The 26,179-nt window shown below is 37.7% G+C and overlaps 1 pseudogene; it reads right to left on the bottom strand.

Moving 5' to 3' along the window:
- LOC107690897 (neuroblastoma-amplified sequence-like) overlaps window positions 1-26,179 on the bottom strand; it is a 170,392-nt pseudogene that overhangs the window by 20,537 nt on the left and 123,676 nt on the right.

Below are 26,179 nucleotides of genomic sequence, written 5' to 3' on the forward strand. Positions count from 1 at the left end.
CCCTGCTTCAGAGCATCTGCCCACGCCGCCAAAAGACAATCTGTGTGTGTGCGTGCGGAGGGGGATCCTTAGACAAATTGAATGAGTTTGCGGCAGTGCCATCAAGCTACGCCACACTTCAAGGCATCCACCCACTCCAACGCTCCCCCACCTGCAGGAAATCTCCCTGCCACATGCAGACACACAACAACTGCACATTTATGGGTTAGTTTGGTATGTGTGTGTCTGTGTATTTGCGCTCGAGTCCGTCAGTGTGGAAATTCTCATATACAGTGATTTGCAGTGTTGGAGCAAGTTGCTCCTTTTAATTCGGCTGGGCTCCATCTCAGCCTGTGACAGCTAATGGTTGCCTACCCACATACATAAACATACCACTCCAACCGTGAGGAGCTTTTAGTTAAATAGCACCAAATAGTAAAAGGCTGCCTGCCTGTGGAAAGAAAAATCATCTTGAAGGAAATATAAAGGACTTCTTCAGTTGTTTTGCCTCATCTATTTAAACGTAAAAAGAGCAGACAGTTAGCAAGACGACATTGACAGTTGCGGCGCTCTGGATGCTGTAAACATCAGAAATGGCTGGCTGGTAATTACCAGCCTTTAACTGGACAGAATAAGAGCGGGTCCCTTTTGTTTTACGGCACGCTTGTACTTCAATGGCTACAAAGCTTCTAATCTGTCAGGCTGGTACTGGGAAAGAGACAGGAAATAGTGCTGCTGAGGAGGAGATGGATCTCTACTGATCACTGTAGTATTTAGGCACAATAAGTGCACAGTGACAAGCCGAATCCGCTTGTACTTGTGATTGTAGTTATATTTAGACATGCTAGCTAGCCAAAATGCACTTGCATGCTTATGAATAGGTTTACACATCAATGCATAGGGATAAAGAATTGGACATGCACTTGCACACACACACATTCACAAACTGTCTAAGCTTCCCATGTTGCTGAGGGGCGAATTGATCTGAGAGGCAATAGACAGCCACTCATCAGGGGGAGGAGCGAAAGAGAAGTAAAAAAGGTGGGCGTAAATAGAATTCCAGGGCATCAGCACCAGCTCTCTTTTTCTGAAAGGAAGAGTACAGAGCAGATCTCTCCATCAAAGAGGAAACAGCTGAAGACGGGCAGCTGCACAGAACTCCCATGTTAGCCTGTGCCGGTTAGTTCAGGTCCTGGATTCTGATTGGTTAATAGAGCTTCCAGTTATGATAAAATACATTTAGATGATGATGAGTTGAACAGCTATGATGAGTTTAAATGACATATGGAACGATAAACAGAATGATATATGGACAGAAAGAACTAGTACAACTGAAACAAATAGAGTTTGTTAAACAAATTGTAAGTCGCTTTGGATAAAAGCGTCTGCAAAATGACTAAATGTAAATGTAAAATGTAGAGTGATAGATAGAAATAGAGCAATAGATGATAGACAGACAGACAGAATGATAGAGAGAACAACAGATCAACAGTCTGAATGAAGAATGATAGCACGACAGACAGAGACATATAGATAGACAGATACGCTGAAAGAATGATAGAACTATTAAAAGAACAATAGATAGACAGATATAACGATATAACGATAGATAGATAGATAGATAGATAGATGGTCAAATATTTTACAGTGTAGATAGATAGATAGATAGATAGATAGACGGTCAAATATTTTACAGTGTAGATAGATAGATAGATAGATAGATAGATAGACAGACAGACGGTACGGACATCTCGGTTCGGTGCATGAGGCCTTACAACGAATACAGATATTTCACCCCCAATACAGAAGGGGGCGCCCGCAGCAATGCAACGCTGTTTGATAACTGGCCGCCAACAGAAGAACAGCGAATGCCGTGTCCCGTGAGTTGCACACTTGAAAACAAAGCCCACTAGACAGTGACCATGTGCTGACTCTGAATGCGTCTCTCACAGACTGGCAAAGGAGTATACTTTAAAGGCTTGTGCACTCAACTGTTTGCGAAATGGAGCTTTGTGCTTGTGTATCCTACCTCTATCATTCGGCACAAATCCAAATATTCCATAATATTTCTATATTTGCGATGTAACGTATCTGAATGCTAAATTATTATTTATTATGTAAATTATAGGCTTTGTACTTCAGTTCCAACGGTGACACAGAGGCGGGCACGCTGATGTTTGGTTCACTGTGCTGTCAAGTTAGCAATACTGGAACTGATGTGTTGTGTGTGTGTGTGTGTGTGTGTGTGTGTGTGTGTGTGTGTGTGTGTGGGTGTGTGCGCCGGCGCGATCACTTCAACTGTTTCCTTATACCAGCAGAATCAACTTTAAACACTTATTGTCTCATTAATAATGCATCACTGTATAATGGTCTGCTTTTATTTGTGTACACTCACAATGAAAACAAAACATTGAACTTTTGTAAAATAAAGAAAACAAATAGGATGTCGCTTTCTGCCATTTGAGTTTCCTTTCTGTGAACAAATTAAGCCTGTCACAAAAATGAACTGAAACTCAGCATATATAGGCTACGTTACGTGTCGCACTGTTTTTTCCCTTGTTTATCTGTAAACTAAATAAAATATATTTCAAGAATTTATTCCTTGTATGTATATATGTACTGCAGATTATATATTTAACAATGTAATAATATTTAGTATCTTCACATCTAGGTGGAAAAAATTGTAATTTGTACTACTGTTTGTTCAAAATAAATGAAAAGAAACCGAGCATAGTAGATTTTTTTTTTTTCCTGTTGTACCGAAATCGTATCGAACCATGACCCCCGAACCGAGGTACGTACTGAACCGTGACATCTGTGTACCGTTCCACCCCTAATAGATAGATAGATAGATAGATAGATAGGCTGAAAGAATTCAAGGAACAACACAGTATGATTGACTGATTAAAGGAGCATTATTTTACTGAAGAAAATATTTGGAATGGTCAAAAAATTGTTTTTGACACTGCACTGACACCGTTTCCATGGACACTGCAAGTCAGTGGAGTCCAAGACCAAAACAACATGGGACTCATACATTTTTGGGTGATCAATCCCTTTAGGTTCTTTCCAATTCGGTTCTGTGCGTTTCATTCATCTCCATGCTCAACATGTCCATGTGCACTAACCAAACGTAAACCTGCATATGCAAGTCATCAGTAGAGTACAGAGTCAGTGTGTATTTAGGCAGCTTACACTGGTAAAATACAGGCCGGCCCTGGTGGGATTAGATCATAAGTCTTTTCAAGGCATAACTACAGACGCACAGTACCTCTGGCCTCCAACCTGGCCAAAGTCAATTACAACGCTCAGCAATTTTCTGAGACTGATCTCCGGTCCGTGCCATCGGGCAAGAAAACAGCCAAGAAAGAAAGCAAGAGAGAGAGAACGGATATCTAAGAGCTCGACCAAACCAGGCAGATGTGGCTCATATAAAAACAGACATTTCATCTTCCTCTGATTTCCTCTCCATAACACCACTCTGTGCAGACAGAATACGAGGAAATTAATAATAAAAAGCTTATGCATAATAAATAAATTAAGGCCATCCTGAGCTCAGAGCAGGGAGGAGATGCAGGAGATGAGCCCTTAAAAGGGATTACTCCATAATTAACATCTTGTTTTTCTATTTATCAAACGAACGGGATTCGTGGTGGAACTGTGTAAACTTCAGACTCCGCCGGGTCGTGGACTGAGGATGAAACAGTCAGGAAGAGGACAGACTCAGTTGGGCCTGAACATCAGAGGAAGGGTGAACCATGTGATGACTGCAAACTCATCATACAGGTTCAGTTTGAGGTCTACAAACATCTTTCAGTCAAAAACAGAGAGAAATCATAATCCTATCCCATACAAGACCAGTATGAATGAAACACTAGGCTGATTTATCCTGGTTCATGGTGGATAGATATTGCTGGTCAGGGGCAAATATAACTTATAACCAGTATAGAAATGTTTTTCAAAAGCAAAACTTAACTGGTTAATATAGTTAAGCATCCTAAAGGGTTCAGAACAGCAGAATAGCATTCTGAGGTCCAGCAATCAGAACACAACAACAAAAAAAGATGTTGCTAATTTAGTTGTCAATTATTTTACATTTAGTTGCTAATAATAATAATAAGTATTATTGTTGTTATTATTATTATTATTATCAACTAAATGTATTAGCAACTAATAACTAATAATGATTATTTTTCAGGCACCCTTAAAGCTAACACAAATGTGTAAATTGTTTAATATAATTAGTAAAAATTATGATTAATAAAGAAATTAATATGAGATATTACTGATTTTTTATAAATGAAAACATTTACTTTAATAACATACAAATATTAAACATTACTGTTTGTTTAAAAATAAAAAATATGAATTTCATTATAATTTATGATTCATGATATTTTATCATTATTATTTGTAATGTATGGCTGTCATTTATTATTTAAATTGTATAATTAAATTAATAAATATTTGAAAATGAAAATAATTTTGTATTTATTTATTACATTCTAAAATTTTTAAGGGTGGCTGACAATGTAGAACAATAATTGGTAACACTTTAGTTTAGGGACTGATTTTCACTAATAACTACTTGCTTATTAACATGCATTTTAATAGCATATTGGCTGTTTATTAGTACTTATAAAGCACATATTAATGCCTTATTCTGCATAATCCTATCCCATACCTAAACTTAATTTCCTTACTATTAATAAGCATCAAATTAGTAGTTTATTGAGGCAAATGTCATAAGTAAAAGTTAATAGTGAGAATTTGTCCCAAAACTAAAGTGTGACCAACAAATTAAAAAATATAAGCAAACTAAATGTTTATAAGACCTGAATCAGACTCAAACTTTGGTTGCCTGCACATAAATGTGTCCGAGCCAGGTCCTGTTTCTGACCGAAAAGTGCTATTTTTTTTTTATACATCGCTATTAGGCAAGAACCCCATCTTGGTTCTGTGGCTCAAGGGGCCTATAAGATCAGTGGTGAGTACAACTCATTCTTTTCATTCACTGAAGATGGAGTGATGTAAGACAGTGTGGGAATGGTGAGCGGGTGAAAAGAAGGTAAGAAAGAGGACTGGGAGAGAGGGGGGGAGACACGTGTCATGCCTGGCCTTTAGAAGGAGTATAAAATGTCTTATTAATATTCATTGACCTACTGCCTAACTTCCACCGTTTCCCTGTGCCCTGCCTAAGAAGTGATAGAGGTCGTTCGGTTTAAAAAGACAGGAGAGGAAGGGATGGGGAGGAGAGAATCAAGAGACATAAAAGTAGGAGCCAATCAAGAATACCCGGTGCATAAGAACAACTGAACCTCTGTATCCATAAGAGGGAGATTTTCAGGTAATGCTGACACACACCCACACACACCAAATCCTTTTCGCTCCGTACAAAGACGGCGGCTCCTGGCTGGAGGGCCCTTGAGTTTCCAAAGAATGATACTCCAGGGCGTAATCTCCGTACCTCTTCAGCGGCCTGTGATGTGTGCTCTAGCATGGCGCTGCATGCTTATGTCAGTGAATGCATGATGTGTGTGTCGGTGCAGAAGTGTGTGTTAGCATGATTGCACGCAAAAGCCGAAGGGATCTGATGTCTGTGGATCTGTTTGGAGCTTTGGTTCTGATACTTTACAAAGATGATGCAGCAAGAATATATAAAGAAGGTCTGGCAGCTGCAATCTATGGGCTGGATCTGGTGATACAGGATATACAGGAATTTTCCTGCACTGAAAATAAATATAGAGTTTACATAAATGGCCACTGATAGCTATTTCTATAAACATAAACTAGCTTTGTATATTTAGCCTAATCTCAATGCATCGGGTTACACAAACTATGTAATGTGAACCACACTTCACAAAATCAGGCGATACCAAACAGATTAAAGCAACAAAGAAATGTGAGCTAGCTTTTAGCTTAATTTAAATGGTTATGACAGAAACTAGCTAAAAATATAAATCAGAAATAATGTGTTTCCAATATATTTGAAGGGAAATGTGCATGGTGAACCGGACACTTAGATCAACCAGTTAGATCAGAAAGGTCACAGACATCATTTGGACTAGCCAGAAAAACTTGTTTGAACTTTTCGTAAGCTTTTAAATCTTGTCAATTATTGAAGTTTTCTGTGCAATATTAAGACTACATTAACTAAGCTCCAGATGCTTAGATGATTAACTATAACTTATATTTCCTATACAGACTACAGTTTAAAAATTTGGTGTCAGTAATTTTTTGTTTTTGAAAGAGGTCTCTTATGTTCACCCAGGCTGCATTTTATTAGATCAAAGTAAAAACATTTAACTTTTAATGTTTAAGTGGAGTCTGTGGATTGATTGAGTAACTATAGTGACCTGATGTATGTCATTTGTTATATAACCACTGAGAGACAAAGAATTGTCACACTGACGGAGGCAGATAGCCGAAACCGAAACGTTTGTCTTTACCAATCTTTGTAATGTTCTATTTTAATATATTTTAAAATTTAATTTATTCCTGTGATGGCAAGGCTGAATTTTCAGCAGCCATTACTCCAGTCTTCAGTGTCACATTGTCCTTCAGAAATCATTCTAATATGATGATTTGGTACATTATTATCAATTTTGAAAATAGCTGCTTAATATTTTTGTGAAAACCATGATACAGTTTTTCAAGATCCTTTGACAAATAGAAAACGGAAAAGAACAGCATTTACTGGAAATTGAATTTTACTGACACCGAACTTTCGAACACTAGTGTATATAATTATTAATAAATTTATATAAACTATTACATAATCAACAAACACTATGATAACTGTATTGGAACACTACCAACACAGACCTCCTCAAATATTGATCCTTTTTGTTGTAAAGGCACGGCAGGGGTTGTATCCAATAACACAAAATCACACGCTTTGCCTGTCTCTCACCTGATCCACGTTCACTGTAGCTATAATATGAAACATCAATATCTGTATCACACTGTGAGAGTCCAAGCATTTGAAACTACACTTTTACCCTCATATGCTAAATAGAAATGCAAGCTTTACTCCGGAGTATTCTTGACATGCTGCCACCTGGAAAACATGCATAATGGCATTTAATATTTCAATATTTGAATAATAAAAGCCATTTGTGTTGATATTTCAGACTCTACCACATATTTAATTAATTATGCATGCATATGGGAGGGGCTCATGAATATTCAGAGAGGGTTGAGGAGGTGTACCACTTGAGTGCATTACAAGGTTGAGTGTTTCTGTGAAAAACTATTTGTTTTTCAGCAAACCAACAGTCATTACGTTACCAAAGAATACAGCAGAGACTCAATCACCACATCTATGATAATCCCATTCTTTATTCCCAGAACAGCCTGAATTTTGGGTTATAAGGCTATAAGGCCAAATGCGAGACAAAATGACAAGTCGCAAATGACTCCTGTGCAAATATGACCACAAAGAGGACATTTTAGTGGTTACTTTGTTTCGTTTTCTGCAGCATCATGCCAGGCAGCCTGTCCTCCTGAAACTCTCCAAAATGTCTTTCCACATATCGATCAAATGGGTTTTGATTAGGGATGCACACAACTAAATGGACACAATTTGAGAGCTGAGACTTTTTCTCTTATCAAAAGTAACAAAACACAAAGCTCTTTACAATTACTGGATGGGGGGTGTGTTACAAATAATGTTTGGTGAAGGGAAAAAAGGCAGACCTGGCAACCCTGACTTGAACGGCCTTAAATTTTTTAAGGTGTTTTTGATTTTACATTTTTTACTGATAATTTCCTGACCCCCATGTCATCCAAGATGTTTGTGTTTTTCTTTGTTAATTCGAAAAGAAATTAAGGCTTTTGTGGAAAATATTCCAGGGTTTTTCTCCATATAGTGGCCCTTCAATGGAAGCCAACGGGTTGAAGGTCCAAATTGCAGTTTCAGTGTAGCTTCAAAGGGCTCCAGATGATCCCAGCCAAGGAATAAGGGTCTTATCTAGCGAAATGATTGTTCATTTTCAAAAAAAAAAAAAAAAGGTATATACTTTTTAACCACAAATGCTCGTCTTGCAATAGCTCAACCTCGAGCAGGCAGAAGTACTGACCCAGGGTTTACAAAGCGAACGTGCAAAGAAAGTCAAACGTCCTTTACATAAAAAGGGTAAAACAATGATGTTGGACTAATTTTAAGTTGGAGGAGAAAATGAGATGGAGTTTTTCGCCCTACCCTACCTTTTTGAACCCAAAGTACACAATCGAAAAATCAACCATGTTTTCCAACATGATTACATAATCTGTGAAATCTCGCATCACAGAGCTAGTGCAAGACGAGCATTTGTAGTTAAAAAGTATATAATTTTTATTTTTTTTTTGGAAAATGACAGATCCTTATTCCTCGGCTGGGATCGTGTAGAGCGCTTTAAAGCTGCATTGAAACTGCAATTTGGCCCTTCAACCCATTGGCTCCCATTGAAGTCCACTATATGGAGAAAAATCCTGGAATGTTATCCTCAAAAACCTTAATTTCTTTTTGACTGAAGAAAGAAAGGCATGCACATCTTGGATGACATGGGGGCGAGTAAATTATCAGTACATTTTTATTCTGGAAGTGAATTAATCCTTTAATAGGCCCTGATCATCATTATTGGTCGACATATTATTGGTATTGTGTGGTCGTCCTATTGAATGTAGACATTAGAAGATGGGTAGACCGACTATAAAGTGCATATGGTGAGCAACACCAATGAAATATTTCCATTTACACTAGGGCTGCACGATAAATCGCATGCGATATTTAATGCGCATCTTGTCAGTAAAGCCGGTTCTGTAATCAACGGTAAATCTCCTTCACGTGCGTGCTTTCACATTGAGCAGCATTAACTACACAGAGCCGTTGCTCACTGACGAGCTGCACAAAACCGCATTCATATATGATCGTGATGGAGATTTACCACTGATTACAGAACCGGCTTTACTGACAAGATGCGCATTAAATATCGCATGCGATTTATCGTGCAGCCCTAATTTACACCATTACACCACCAACACCAGCCAAAAATCACTGAAACAAGACAGGATGAATCCATGAATTCATGCTGCATATGCAAAATTTTGCCTGCACCATCTGTATGTCACAGCACAAATTGAGATTTGTCAAAACAGGCAGCGTTTTTTTTTTTTTTCCAATGTTGCCTCTGAAAGAAGCTGAACCTGGTGTGGTCTACTGCTGCTGTGCATTCAGAGACAATGTTATTGATGACACTGTCGTAACGGGTGGTTGTTTTCCAGTTACCGCAGAGCTGCCAATGTTTTTGTTTTTCGCACCATTGTCTGTAAGCTCTAGAGACTGTTGCGCATGAAAATCCCCCAAGATTAGCAGGTTCTGAGACACTCAAACCAGCCTGGGGAGAAGAGGCGGAAATGGAAACTGGAAATGATGCAAGACAGACTAAAACTCACCTCGACTTCATGGGCATCACGGCTTAACCTGTTGGAGCGTGTTCAATAACTGATAGGCCACACTTCCAACAATGTCTAGAATGTACAATCTGAGGTAGGAAGGATATTGTGCAACTTATGTGCTATAAAGCACACATTTTATGCATTGTTTATATATATTTATATATATATATATATATACATACACACAAGTACATATATGCATATACATTTATTTTACATTCCAAACAACATTAAAACTTGTACAAAAAAACACTCATTCTCTTCCTTTCTCAGCGTCTCTTAAGAACGCCTGCATTTCAGCTCAGTGAAGCAGATTATGACAATTAAGCAAAGATTAAAATAATTCAAATGTTCTTCAGGGATGGAGAAGAATGTGTCACAGCTTCATAGTTTTCTTTTCGACACACAAAAAGCCCCCGACAGACAAGAGTGATTAGTAAAGCACCGATTTAATGCCGAATATTGAAAACTTGTGTCAAGAGATCTCACTTCAATTTCTATAGGTTTCAGCTTATGTCCAATTTAGGACTAATGCACTGTGCGGCTCAGTGGAGTGAGAAACCATTCTGCAATGTTGTTAAAAACCATCCTCAAATGTTATTAAGAGCAGTCAAACAGTCATTCACGCACTGCTGGAACATATCGACGGGAAACTCAATGTACTCACCCTCAAGGCAGCAAAGGTCATTGAGATTGTGGCAGTGTGTTAGAGAGGTGAAAAGTGCCTTGATCACACACCAAAAACAATAGACTCAATGTACAGTCACTGCAGTGCTTTGAAATCAACCCATACACACATGTACAAATGCTCTCACACACACTTATCATTTCCTAATGGTCTAGACAGATTAATGCTCTAAATTGCCAACTATGTTTCTCTATCAGCAGAAATGCTTTGAGATTTTAAGTCTCAAAGTCAACGCTAGAAAAAAGAAGAGAGCCAAATTAAAAGAAAATGCCCCAGTTTCACCTCACCCACTGCAATGCATTGCAATCCTCTTTCTTTCTTGCATGCTTTTTTCTGATTCTTGTGGAGTCGACAGATCAGACTCTCGACCCTTATTTGTTATGCACTGCTTAGCTAGAAAATTACACATAGGAAAGCCCATAAGGCTATATGAGAGGAAGAGAGAGAGCTTGACCTAATCAGAAAATGGACAACCTCTTTTACATATGTTCTACATAAGACTGACTTACAGAAATATTCAACAGCTGTTCACTTTTTCACCAAGAACTCCTGTGTTTGTTTTTAAACAGCATTTATTTCGACAAAATATATAATTTTTAATAATAATAATAATTGTAAAAATGTTTCAAACTCTAACAGACCAAACTTTAATTGAACACTGAACATTCAGAGAAAGATACAAAAATGTTGTATATATTTTAGTAATATAATATAATATAATATAATAAATTATAAATTCATATTTTTCATATGTACATTTCAATAAATAAACCCTTAAAATACTCTGGTGTTATCTTTTCTTGTATAATATAATATGATATGATATGATATATAGCAATTAATACTTTTCATTGTCAAGGTTAACAATACATGAAATTGACACTAAAGAAATATGTAACAATAAACATGCCACTAATAGTCACGTGACAACTTCAGACCACAACGCATTACGCCGCTGCACAAACTTGAACCTGCGTCACCACAGCTCCAACAAACCCATAGCGCATGTGCCAACAGCTGCACCACAGCTACAACAAGACTCCGCACCTGTTCATATCCAGTGATGCTGAATTTGGTTAATTTCTCTTTTTGTTTGATGAAACACCACTTGACTCCGTTAAGCTGTGAGACCTCACTGCTGTTAGCATGATTGTATGTGATTAGATGTTCAGGCAGACCCTTACAAAGGCGGAATGTGCTCCTCTTAGCTTCAGAGGAAGAGTGAGAGAGCGAGATGAAGAACACAGACAGAAGTACCTGGAGCATAATTAAATATTAAGTCGGCTCTTTGATTTATGCAAAGCCAGAAGCCAGTGATTACCCTGTGCTCTCAATGTACAGCTGATCCAAATCCCAGCGCTGGGGGACTGGAGTTTGATATTCTGATCCTGTCTTAAAAGGACAGACATTCAGATGAAGGGACATGCACTCACACTTACAGCATAGAGGAGAAAACGGAGATCTACCTTGATCAAAGAAGATAGAAAACCAAATGAGCTGTCTAGTCTGTCCAGAGTTAGTAAATGAAGTTGTAAACTCAGCTTAGACAGGACCGATCATAAAATCTAGTACTTTTGCCTTGCTTTTTCACATGGCGTAGTAGTCAGAGATACTTTGAAACTGTAGATCTCCAAACTACTTAATGCTGCTTACAATTTAAAATAGTTCAACTACAATGAAGCTACCCTTTTACAAATTTTTCCAAACTGCAAGTGGTTTGTGAGTTGATGCAAGTCCATTAATTAAATCCTAAAAATGTAAAATGAAGATAAATATATTATGAAATAAATACAATTTAAATTTGAAATAAAATAAACTTTTTCCCCCCCTATATTTTATTTGTTTTCCTTTTGTAACAAAGTTCGTAGTCATGGGAAGAAGGGAACCGCTGAACGTTCAAAGAAAACTTTAATAATAAAATAAACACAAAATAGCGCGACAGCCCCTCGCGGACGACTGTCGCGCACAAACAGAACCAAAACACAAAATAAAGTCCAGGCCTGGTCCTCACTCGACCAACACTGTCGTCACTCCTCCTTTTATCCTTCCGGAGCTCCTCCGTGGGACTCGAGACCGGTGAGTGGCGCAGGTGTCGCGCATTAGCATTTACTCCACCGGCTTCGCTCCGTTCCCACGGCTCTCGGCCTCGCCCCTTTCGTCACAGCTTTGTTTATTGAAATATTAAACACAAGTGCAAGGACTCAACTGAATCTGTCAATCACCTGTTGATCAGATTCATTTAAATGAACAGTCTGAACAAAGTAATTCACTAAGGTCATTCAGATGTTACAACTGATTCACTGTTTTGAATCAAGCAAACAGATTCATAAGAGACGATGAGGACAAAGTTTGTTGATTATAGCCTTGAGGTGTGGTTGCATTTACTGCTGTTCTGCAAATTTTCCCAATTGAAATTGGGTCTTAGGAGTATGTGCAATCAGGAATTTTGCTTGGGGTGAATGTGCAAATTTCACAACTGGTTCAAATTTGTCATTCAAATTCGCCACAACGACTAATGGACAGCAGCTTGGTTTGAAAGTGACTGTGTGAGCTATGCTTTTTTCATTTATGCACTATTGACAAGGGACCTTTTTTATCCACAAAATTTTGCAGAAATTTCTCAATAGTTGTGATGTCATAGTCATCATAATTTCTAAATGAATCTTGCAGTGTAGTTTTCATAAACAGTCTATGTGAACTGGGGGGTGTTTTGAACTCTTTGAACTACCAGTATGTCATAGTACGCTGAATATCCACTTTCCATGATTTCTATGATTTCCCCCCACTTAACCATTATGACTCTAGCCACCCTTGCAGCCACTTACAGTATGAGCCCATGCTAATGGAGCTCCAGGCCAAGGACGGAGGTCGTTGATGGATCACGGCTGTCTGTGTGTGATGAGGTGCACATAAAACACACTGTGTCTTCTCAGCGCTGGCATAAATCTGTCACAGGTAAAGCAGTTTCCATATATAGCCCAGTTTCAGTGTGCTCTCGATTCCTGAGAACATTACGTCAAAGCTGAGTCACCTTTAAGACACTGAACACCTGAACTCAAACCTCTGGAAACCTGAACTCAGACCTGCTTAATGTCATGTACACAAGTAGGACATGCTCCTGGATCACAAGCCTTTGTCGGTACTGAAACAACCACCAACTAGTGCTCTATGATTTTAGGAGTAAGGTAAGAACCTGGAACAACACTTTTTCCAGTCCAAAATGCCCTCAGACCTTGTGTTCCTGCTCATTTTTGGTGACGTAATGCTGCATAGACCGTTGGGAGAAAGACCGCACCAGTGTAGACCCGGCAAGGTGGAAATGACAAATAGTACACCCTCAGGTCTTGTGAACTTCCCGACTGACAGGAATATTGTTGCAGGCCCTGAATCACATTGTACCTTCTCCTGAAAGCTCCTTGTGTAACCTTTTTCAACGCACTGTGATTGCCTCCATCACACTTTCTTCAACACCCTCCTCTGAACTCTTATCTATTCCCCTGACTGCAGTTTCCCTTCTAGAAGAAATTAAAATTCACTTCCACAAAACTATGGCTGAACTCTGAATAGCATAATAGCATACTACTATTTTCCATTGCTTAATATGGTAAAAACAGTAAGAGACCAATTGCAATCCATTACTGATTCCAAATTACACAATATAAGGTTGCAGTTAGCAACATATTGCATTACATTACACATTTTAGGTAATATAATCAGACTACTTTTTGATTACTTTTAGATGACTACTTTTGACCTAACTTGTATATCACATTAATTAAAATAGGATAATCTTGTACCATATTGATATAAAGATGCAAAGAAAAAGAATTCCATTTATTGTTAGTGACAACATGAATTGCATTAAAACATTACATTATGTCAAGATTTCCTAAACTGGGGTCCGTAAAGTAACTGCAGGGGGGTTGTGAGTTTAAAGAAAATATAAGCAGCAGGCTATTTTAGAAAGGAACATTTAAAAGATGAAAAAATGAATTAGAAAGAATCAATAAATAATGAATAACTTATTGCTATTGCGTAAATAATATGTAATTATGCAATCAATAAAAAGTAACTGTAGTCTGATTCCAAGCATTTTAAAATCTAATTTAATCTAATTACAAATACTTAATTTTTGGAATATGATTACTTAATCCAGATTACATGTAATCAGTTACTACCCAGCTCTGATAGTATATCTTCCTTCACCAATACAATCATACTCTTATATAATCATATACCAGGACATTTCATATTACCATTATTAGAAGAAACTGTGGCGCAAAGTGAGTCCCGCCTTCTAATTAAAACAGCCAATCACAAAAATTGGCTGGACAAACCTGAAATATACTTTTTAATGACATTTGAGGATAAGAAACAACATTTATGGAAGTGTTTATGTCAAATTTTATTGCTGATTTGAAATAAGTTATTTAAATATGAATTTGGCTAGTACTTTTTGAGATTTATTCAAATAGATAGGAATAGGTTGTGCATGCCTGAAATAGCTGCCCGGAGGCGTTGCAAATATGGCCGCCGAGTAAACGGACTTTTCTTGAAAGGGATTTTTTATATAAAGTCAACAAAAATAGAATGCTAGAAACTAGAGGAATTTCAAAGAATTAGAAGCAGAGGAACTCTCACTAAGACCTTGGGAAGTTAATGTAGGAGAGTACAGCAAGTGAAACTTACTGACACTTGAAGCCCGTGAAGCGGGAGATGATGTAAGCATGGCCCCAGGCTGTGCCGGAGAGGCGGGGCTAATGACAGAGGAGAGTGACACGTGTGAAAGACAAGAGCGCTCGTGACAGACCCGAGCTGACACACTGCCAGTGCCACAAATATGTGTGTGTAAGATATTTTTCAGTCAGAAAATATAATAAACATTAAGCAGCACAACTGTTTTCAACATTGATAACAAGAAATGTTTCTTAAGCACCAAATCAGTATATTAGAATGATTTCTGAAGGATCATGTGACACTAAAGACTGGAGTAATGATGCTAAAAATTCAGCTTTGCCATAGGAATAAATTACATTTTAAAATACATCAAAATAGAAACATGTTGTTTTAAAATTTTCATTAAATTAAAATGTTTTGTGATTCGGATCACATAAATGCAGCATTGGTGACCATAAGAGATTTCTTTAAAAAAACAAACATTACTATATAATACAATCTGAACAAAATCTAATAACAGGAAGGTTTCAATGTGGGGAATTTAGCTCTTTCTCTGTAATCAACAAACAACCAAATACACAACCATGCAAGCACACACGCACACACACACACACACGCACACACACACTGGATAAAGACATTAAAACAGCACTGCTAAACATGGGCATATTAAAGCATGCACTCCGGGGGGAAACGAAGACCTTGTTTTAATGACCACATTAACCCTAGTCATTAAGCTTGCCTACGGTTAAACACACACACGCACATGCACACACACGCACACACACGCACGTGCACGCACACACACGCACACACACGCACACACACACACACGCACACACACACACGCACACACACACACACACACACACACACACACACCCTTCCCATCTAACCGAAACACTGACGGCTTCTTAACATGACAAATGAGTCCAGATTATCAAGTCAAGGGACCATGGCAACGATAACATTCCATGTCTGATCCCAAACACACGTGTACACACATGCCAGCATCCTCAAATTCATTTGCACTCATTACATCAATAACTACTTCAGAATACAAGTAAACAAGGGAGTCTGGGACACGGATAGCTGCCAAATAAAGATTCTCAATTCAGTCTGACAAAGCTGCTGTCCTTTGCCAAGTGAGCAGTAAGCACTCACAGGGACTGCGACATTTTGTTGCCGTTAGGCTAAGACGAATGGCTAAAATTAAGAGACAAAAAAATCCACGGCCGTGTGCCACCGGGATGAGGATCTGAACACAAGTCATTGCGATGCCAAAGGGGTAGAGATTGTTTGCATAACGCAGGCAGAAATTGCCAGGGAAATGCAGATAATGCAGGTCATTTCAATTAAATTTCTTTTAGAAAAACATTTGGTGAGGTAAAATACATTTATGAGGTAATTTGCAACATTAATAAGTTGTTTTGGATAAGTTTGTGATTCGTCAAACGCAACAAATGCAACAATCAATCTCTTTGCTATCACATATAATATAATTATTTGGTAACACTTTTACAATGTTATGTTTCAATGAGTTTATGTATTACTGGTATCATAATCTAACAATAAACAACATTTTTTAAACATGATTTTATAATTTATGCTAATTTAAACATATACTACAGTCCATTTTTAACAGGGGTCGACCGAAAGGCCTATGTGTTTTTCAGGGCCGATGCAGACACCGATTATAACAGATCCAGTAGAGTGATAAACTATATTTTGAATCAATGAACATGTCTGGTGTAAAAATGAAAATTAATGTCAAAATTAAGAATAACAAGGGCTCTGACAAAAACTTTAATTAAATGCTTTTAAATTATTTTATCGGCAAATCAGTTTTGAAAATGACCTATACCGATAACCATAAAATGCTTAATATCGGCCAGGCCGATAATTGGTCAACCCCTAATTTTTAATTCATGTTCATTTGAAATACATAAACTAATGTTGATTTATACAACTTTAAATACTAAAACATGTTGGTATATGTAGAAATTGAAATGAATTTAGCTAATAAATACTAACTGTAAGTAATTGTTGCTCATGATACTATTTATTTATTATTTATTTTAAATTCTAGAATTAATAATTAGTACAATATTCATCATTCACAATATGGTTTTAATTTGGCACTCGCAATAAACAGTAGCAGCAGTTTTAATCGAACCAAATTCACATTTGTGTCTGGGTCACGTTGCTTACATTTATTTTGATTGCAAATATATAGGCCGAGCCTACAGCTGCAAAAAATTGCTTGGGGGAAATTTTTATTTTTTTTTACTTATAAATATAGAAAATCTATACCTGCATATTTGGGAGTTTAGAGTTAATCTAGCAGTTCGCTAGAATAAACTCAAAGATCCTATGTATAGGAGTGGCCTGTTTTGAGCGTAGACAAGCCGTCGAGTTGACTGTCAAGGCAATTTGTGAAAACGAAGGAAAAAGTGCAACCTCAACATGGCAGCAAAAAACACACAGCTCTACAGAATTTCTCTACACCTACAATGATTTCTGCTGAGGGTAAGTATGTGTCATTTTATAGGGAAACCTGTCAGCAATTAAACCTGATGAATGTAATTGAAAGAGTTATCACACTCCACTGACAGTTAGTGAATGAGACAAAAAGTCCAACCACTCTCATTCTGTCTGCGATCAAAGTCATTTCCTCAATCAGACAACCGTGCAATAATCGTCCCGGCGCTTTCCATTGCTCACGCGCGCTGCTTCTTTCTCTTACAATGAGCTTTGACGTTTCTTCTTGGTGAATTTGAAAGGACGGCCCCTATTATGCTTTGATAAAGTTAAACAATTCTACCTCATACATCAGGGAGATAAACACCACCGCAACGCAGCACAAGTAAACAACAACAGAGAATATACAGCTCAGCAAAACATGCAACAGAACAAACAGATGCGAGACCTGAAATGCAGCTCCTGCTTGGCAGAAGTAAAGTCGCGGTTGCTATGGTGCTAGGCAGGATGGGCCGGTGTGCGAGTTAGGAGATGATTAGTTTGGGATACAGGGGGTAGAAGTGTTATATTAAGAGACAAACATGCGCACAATCCTGTGGGCATGAACAAGCACAGTACAAAAACAGAGAAAAGCAAAAATACCGACATAAATGAAGACACACATACACCTGGGGCTAACCAGACTCCATGGCTCGTGATGTAAACCAGCGTCCTCTTCTCAGCAGACACGCGCGACGCCAGCGTTCCGTGGCCTGATGCCCATCGCTCAGGGCGCACAGGCCCAGCTCAGCGCTCCCAATCAGGATTTAGGCATCCGAGTACGTGGCCTCCACGTCTTGGTGAAATAGAGCCAATCCTCTTTCCCTTCGCTCAATCTGTTCATTTTAATTACTCCTCCTCCTTCAGGGCATGGCTTCTCATTACAACTCCCCTCATTTCCCTTCCTTTTCAGATCACAATAAAGACACAATTAATTAATTTCATTGAGGAAAACAAAGCTATTGCCAACATTGGAGACCCAATGTAGGGATACAGCCAAGCAATACGAAAGAAAGCCACAATTGAGACTTTTTAAAAGAGCAGTGAAGTGATAAACTGTGGAATTAAAGGTTAGACTTCATCCTTAATGTTCTAAACTAGTCGAGTCCAAAACTGCGACATGCCAAAAATGGCTCTTTCCAACCATAAGCTTGGTATTCTGTTGTTTTCCACTAAATAACACTTATCAAGGACTGATAGGAAACTGGAACTACTTCCATAAATCTTGAGGGGCTCTTTTGCTTTAAACCCCTGAAGTTTGAAAGTTGCATTTAATTATTCTATTAAACAATTGGTGGAGTAATCCTCTTAAAGTGAAACCAAACACCTGATTGTCAGACTCTGTTCCATGTTTTGTGTGTGTCCTGCTCCCCATGTGCCTTCCCATGCCCTTATTTGGTTAGTTTCCTGTTCCTGTCCTGATTAGTTTATTTCATTTGTCCCAGGTGTTTCCCTTGGTTTTATTGCTCCCAGGTGTGTCTCGTCATCCCCTCCTCCTGTGTGTGTGTATAAAATGTGTTCCCAGTCCCAAGTTCTCTGTCCGCTGTTGAACGTCTTCGTGTAAACGTCTTCCTGAGTTCGTCTCCCTTGGTTCCTGTAAATAAAGTCTTGGTAACGTATTCTCCAGCGTCTCCTCGTCCCTCGTGTGTGTGCAACGTGACACTGATAGTGTCTGCTTATATAAATATTCATTTGCATGATTAAAGTTTAGTGAAAGAATGGATTATGTGATTTGGTGGAAAATGGATTAACAGCATGTATTTTTGTAATGTGTGTTGAGTAAGATGAGGTGACTCTTCACTTTATGTCAGAAAACTAACTAAAGAACTATTATGGAGTTATATTAACTTTATATTAACTTGATTCTGTCTATTCACCCATGCGTCTATTCATGCATGCATCCATTCATCTATTTGTCCATCCATCCATCCTTTTAGATTAGTTTCCGATTAGTAACGAAGCCTCATTTCTTCTTTTAAACATTAAGAAAATCTGTTTTAATCATTTCTTTTTGGAAAAAGTATAAACAAGCTCCCACAACTGTAGGCGGATCTGAGTGGCAATAAACATTCTAATTCAATTATGTTGAGCTAGTACATTTATCTGATTTCTTAGACGTTTGTAAACCAAAAGTTTAGCAAGGAAAATCAGAAGGTCATTCTGCTGTGAAAAACACTGACAGATTTAGACAGAAGAGTTTCTTAGTTCTTCTATATATTCAACTCTTGAATTTACTCCAGCTTCTCTGGTACATACGGAGAGACAGAGAACACCACATAAAATGGCAGAATGGCATGCTCGCACCCCCAAAGCAACATGAGGTGAGGCCAAAGAGCATGGTTAAGCAGGCAATTGGTAATCCCTGGACCAAATACATCTCATTCCTTCACACATACACACACACACAAACACACACACACACACACACACCCACAGTGTATTTGGGAATGAGATTACATTCACAGTGCCTCACAGAGGAAATAAGCTAATACTGAGTCAGAGATGTGGGAATGTAATAATATTTATGTGTGAAGTGTAAATCGTGTTTTGTGCCAGTGTGGGTATATGCATATTTTTCACCTTTCTGTTTGGCCAGCAGGCTTTCAGAACAGCTTGGCTCCTGAAGAACACCAGTAGGTGGATGTCTTGATCGCTGAGGCTGAATGAATGTTCTAGGATCTGCAGGACCTCAATTCTGGGTCGTCCAGGTTTACACACACACACACACACACACACACACACATACACACAGCTTGAGTTTTGATTCAGTGTCTTGAGGCTTTTAAGTGGCTTTATGGCTGCAAACTTTGTGTGTGTGTGTACGCTGAAGGATGGGATTTTCACACTGAGCAATCTTAATGCTCTTCTGCTGATGTTCTAGCTGCAGGGCTACTCCCTTCTCCTCTGGCCTTGTCTGTCTCCCTCCATTAAAGGTGTTTGTGTTATATTTTTATGCATGAGGCTGCTCCGCCTAATTATGTTTCTATTAATAATTGCTTTGTATTTTTACACCAACATTCTCTTATTTCATTCCTACTGCTGCAGTGAACACTTTGTCAGTCTGGTGTTTAATAATCTGTGGTCTCCAGAGGCTGTTCTTCAGAGGCATCTTCTCCATGATGTCAACAAATGCTCTATTTTGCCGTTTCCTTCAGTGCTGTAGTTGTATGTTAGACTTCACCTTCTCTCTTTGGTTAGGAGATATCACAGGTTAATATAACATGAGCGATGCTTCGTTGGGAATGACAAATTTCTGTCGTGTTGCTTCCAAATCATTCATGTTTCAACATCTTTTTTATAATATATAATATTATTTACTTCAGCTGGATTCCCACAACTGTATCAAATCACAGTCAGTGGATGTGCTGTATAAAACAATAAGTGATTTATTTTCAGACTTTAATTAGCAGAGCGCTATAGTTGGGACACATTTTTCTGCTTTGCCCTTGTTGTAATCTGCACAGCAGCCCATTTTATTGCTACAGCATCATTAAAATGTTCATGTACTGTTAAATTCAAAGAATTGCTCTGACATTCCTCTGGTACTCCTGTTATAATAAGTTTAGAGGGTTTGTTTTTAATTCCAACATGAATTAGTTCTCTTTCAATCATCTAAAATATTACATTCTGATCGCAATGCTATTACAACAATCATACAAAGATTAGAAAGATGTCAATGACTTTTCTATGATACTAATACTTAAAATATTCCACATACAGAACTACCATAGCATTCAAACGTTTGGGGGTCATTAAGATTTTTTTTTTTTTATAATTAAATGTAAAAAAATAGATTTTAAATTTATTTTAAATTCATGCTGTACTTTTGAACTTTATACTCATCAAATAGTCCAGAAAAAAAAAAATGTATCACCTTTTCCACAATATTATTAAGCAAGCACAACTGTTTTCAACATTGATGATAATAGCAAAACGTTTCTTAAGCACCAAATGTGCAAATGTGACACTGAAGACTGGATTAATGGCTGCTGAAAACTCAGCTTTGCCATCACAGGAATAAAATACATTTAAAATATAACAAAATAGAAAACAGTTATTTTAAACTGTAATAATATTTCACAATATTAATGTTTTTACTGTATTTTTGATCAAATAAATGCAGCCTTGGTGAGCATAAGAGACTATAAAAATATAACATTTTTAAACCTTGCCAAACCCAAACTTTTGAAAAGTACAAGCCACATCATCCTAAAGATGATGAAAAGGGTTACTCCACCCCAAAATGAAAATGTTGTCATTAATTACTGTCGTTCCAAACCCGTAAGACCTCCGTTCATCTTCGGAAGACAAATTAAGATATTTTGATGCATTCTGAGAGCTCTCTGACCCTCCCTTAGACAGCAAGGGTCCTTATATGATCAACGTCCAGAGACGTAGCAAGGAGATTGGTAAAATAATCCATGTGACATCAGGGGTTCAACCGTAATATTACGAAGCTACAAGAATACTTTTTGTACACAAAGAAAACAAAAATAATGACTTTATTCAACAATTCGTCTCCTCCACGTCACCGTAGCGCCATTTTGGAGAGTATCAGCTGGACATAAACAACGTATGCTGTTCTGTGTCAGCAGCACCACACGGATACGTCGTTTTCATTCAAATCAAAGCGTAAATAAACGTAGAAAACATATCCGTGTGGTGCGGCTGACACAGAACAGCATACACTGTTTGCGTTCAGTGGATACTCTCCAAAATGGCGCTATGGTGCCATTTCGTAGGAGACGAATTGTTGAATAAAGTCTTTATTTTTGTTTTCTTCGGATGCCCATTTTCCACAAGTTGATATGATTCTTTAGGGTCTTATTGAAAGGTTTATAACATACTTTGGTTCAAATTTCTCAATGGTAGTGTAAAAAACACCCTTTTTACCTTGTCAAAATCAGCTCTGTTCATAGCAAGCCGTTTCCTAACATGTTACTTTAAATGCTAATGAGCTCTGCTGATTGACGAGCAGACTGTAAACTTTAGCCGCGAAACTTGCTAACTAGCACATTATTAGGAAGGGCGATTTGCAAAGATTCATAAAAAAAAAAACTGTAGGTGAGGCTGGATCACGAATGATTTGCACAAACCTAAACTGCTTAACATTTAAGCAGATCGGGGCGCATTCCCTTCAAAAACGAAAGTAACGTTAATCCTCTGCATCTTCGGCGGCTCAGATGTCGGTAGTAAATGACGACTGCTATGTTCATTATTACATCCAACAACAAAACACCTCAATTGCTTAATCGGAGACATTCTTGTCTTCCCCTGCACCGGAGTCGACACAATGGCAGACAGCTTACAGCTCACTCAGGGCGGATCTAAGGTAAGACGGCCTTGTCAATCAACTATCGTGGGAGGGGCCTGTGCAGAACTACGTCATTCTGCCAGGAACAGCCTGATTTGAGAAAGGGGATTTTAAAATAGCGATTTAAAAAAAAAACACTGGGTGGATTTTTATCATTATAGGGTACATGTGTACACACACTTCCAACACATTTATGTTAAAAAACAAGGAAAGTGAATTTTGCATCCGATAACCCATTTAAATGCTAATAAAGCAGATCAACTGCAAGCCATTTTCGAAATATTTTAGCACCCCTTCAGTATGCAAGCATTTTTGCATCATCAATATTATGACGTAGACTGCAAAAACTTAAAACCTTCCTTTAAAATTCACTAAACGCAACTGCACACACATATATATACACCGGTGTCCTTGGAGGAACATTGTGTTTCTAAAGGATTATTTATACATGAAACGTAACCATAATCTTTTACTCCCCAGATATAAACATCAATCATGAGCAGCTCTGTAGACCACAGATTCCACCTCCGTTTAAAAAAAGATTTCCAACTTCTTAAAAAAAAAAACAGGTCACAAGAAAGCTGAGTAAAGCAGAGAATACAGTTTGATGAAATAAACTTTGCAAAATAGTTTGACAATTCCCTGTGCCCAAATAATTTCTTTGTTAATGATTAATTTGCTTAGCTTTAGTTTTAAGCAATTACCTAGAATATGAATCACTCCAGCATAGAGAAAAGGGAGAAGCAAACTGTAATCAATCTTCATTTTTCTGACCATCGTTTTCTCTGATTCAGGAAACCTTCACTAATCCTGCTTGATTATGGATTGAGCTGAAACGTCTGATCAACACAGACTCACGAAGCAGTAGGACTAATCAGGAGGTGCAGAAAGACGAGTTCCCACTCTGATGGTCTTGGAGATTTACAAAAAACTGAAAAAAAAAAGTTAAATCTTTCAGAAGTATTGAGCGCATGAAAAATTAAGAGGAGGAAAAAAAAATAAATAAATAAATAAAAAATATATATATATATATATACACATATATACAAATAAGTGATGAAAAGTAGGGATGTGTCAATAATAAAATTCTGTTTGAATCTGATAAAATGACAATTATTTTCATGGTTGACAACGGATTATGGAAGATACTAATTTATATAATATATAATGAAATTTATATATCAATTTCAGCCTATAATAAATTAAAATCATAAGTTTTGAATGCTTCGAGTGAATTTAGGCACAACATTACAATGTAAAATACAAAAAAAAAAAGTTTAAAAAAATATATTTCCTACCAATTAAGTACATTGGTCATTTATAAAACGTAACAATAGAACATGAGTTAGAAACAGTGCTAAAATATTAAATCTTAATGATTTCACTATTAAATATCTCTTCTTTTTTGTTTTATAATGCAACTTTGTTTCACATTGTTTAAAATGCTAACATTTTAAAATGCATAATAGTTCATCCAATATAATATTAAAAGTTCATTCTACTGACTCATTCATTATTATGAAATACTAGTAGTCACTTATACGGTCTAAAAAACATTAAAAAAAAAAAAAATTTTTTTTGAAGGCTAGAGGTGAATTTAGGCAATATAAGAATGCTGAAAATAAGAACGCACGATTTAATATCCAATACTGGCTGATTGGTTATATGTGACCCTTGTATATAACTATTTGAAATCTGGAATCTGAGGGTGTAAAAAATCTAAATATTGAGAAAATAGCCTTTAAAAGTTGTCCAAAAGTCCTTAGCAATGCATATTACTAATCAAAAATGAAGTTTTTATATATTTACGGTAGGAAATTTACAAAATATCTTCATGGAACATGATCTTTACTTAATATTCTAATGATTTTTGGCATAAAAGAAAAATCAATCATTTTGACCCATGCGATGTATTGTTGGCTATTGCTACGAATATACCCATGTGAATTAAGAGTGGTTTTGTAGTCCAGGGTCATATATATGATATATGATCCAATACTGGCTGATATGGTCATCCTCCATTATTGTACTGACTAATGAAAGTTCCCTTTCAAGGGAACTTCGAACTGCGTCCTATAGGGGTCGCTATGGGGAAACGCCTCGTCGTGGCCCGTGTCTGACGCATACATTGAAAAAACACCAACAACATGTTGGCCGGCGACAGCCCATGACATCACTACTGGTGCGATTATAGTATAAATAGGTACCGGGAGAACATGTCATTCTCTTCTTCGTCTTCACTGACCGTTTTGTTTGAAGCATGCATTTCCGTGGTAAGAGCGATCTATATTCCTATCGTTATGGGTGTTTCTGTCCTTTTTAAGGTAGGTCCTCTGTGAGCATCCCTTTGCTGGATTCAGAAACCAGGTGCTCGACTTGCAGTGTTACCTTTTTCTCATGTGAAGATCTAAACGGAAATCCTCTGAGAAATATTTGGCTCCATAGCTGCAAGATTCAATACTTGAAACCTGCTGAATGAGACACCAAGTCAAATTATTAATCACAGTTAACAGTTTGTCCAGACCTCTGGGCTCTTAAAAGTTGGCAGTTTGGTCCGAAACCTTAAAAAATCGGTTCACAATAACTGCCTTAAAAAGTTTCACAAGTTGTGGTGGAAAATCAGAGATTGGTTCGAGAAATCTAAGCTAGCACTACCTGCTCTCTCTGAATTGCTAGTATTACTAAGGACACAGTGTTATTAAGAACCAGCCAGCAGGGAAGGTGGTGACCTCCTAAAAGCAGGAGATGAAAGGTAAGAAAAAGAGAGAAAGCAAGCTGTAAAGGAGAGAGATTAGAGGCCAGGGCAGAGGCCAGTGCTGTGTTTAACTCAATCAAGCAAAAACACATCCAGTCTGACACAGGTTAATAGAGGTATAGGCCATAAAGACACAGACTGAGAGAGGGAAAGAGAGACAGAGATAGCAGTACTAGCGAGAGTATAAAACAGACAGAGAGAAAATGAGGGTGATATTAAGAAAACGACATTGGCAAAGAGAAATCGTCCAACTGCAGCTCATCGTACCTGAGAGCAATTATGATTCGCTCCACTGCATCCTGGACTATGGTCTTCGGTGACAGGTCGCTCGTTCCCACGCTGACTGCGAGCAGCTGCTGAATTCGTTCAAGGGGCTGTCCGTCCATGGCCATTGTGACGGCCAGATGGCGCACCTTAGATTGCTCGGATCTGGACAGGTCATAAATGCGACTGTACTTCTGCAAGAGCTCCTAAAAAAAGACAAGAATACAAAGACATAAACTTCAAATCATGCCGAGAAAACATTACTCTCTTTATGTTCCCCATCCTCTGGCAGTAATCAACAGTGTTGGGGAGTAACTAGTTACATGTAACGGCGTTACGTAATTTAATTACAAAATAAATGTAACTGTAATCAGTTACAGTTACTAAGAAAAAATGTGTAATTCAATTACAGCGCACTGACTACTCTGAGACATACGGCTCTATAATTTCCGCGATGCGGAAAACACGGACTGGTTCGTAGAATCCAGTCATAAAAACGGAATTCCTATAGCCTAACGCGGACGGAATATGCCACATTTTGGAC

Source organism: Sinocyclocheilus anshuiensis, unplaced genomic scaffold (assembly GCF_001515605.1).
Source record: "Sinocyclocheilus anshuiensis isolate Anshui unplaced genomic scaffold, SAMN03320099.WGS_v1.1 scaffold3034, whole genome shotgun sequence".
Taxonomy (NCBI): domain Eukaryota; kingdom Metazoa; phylum Chordata; class Actinopteri; order Cypriniformes; family Cyprinidae; genus Sinocyclocheilus; species Sinocyclocheilus anshuiensis.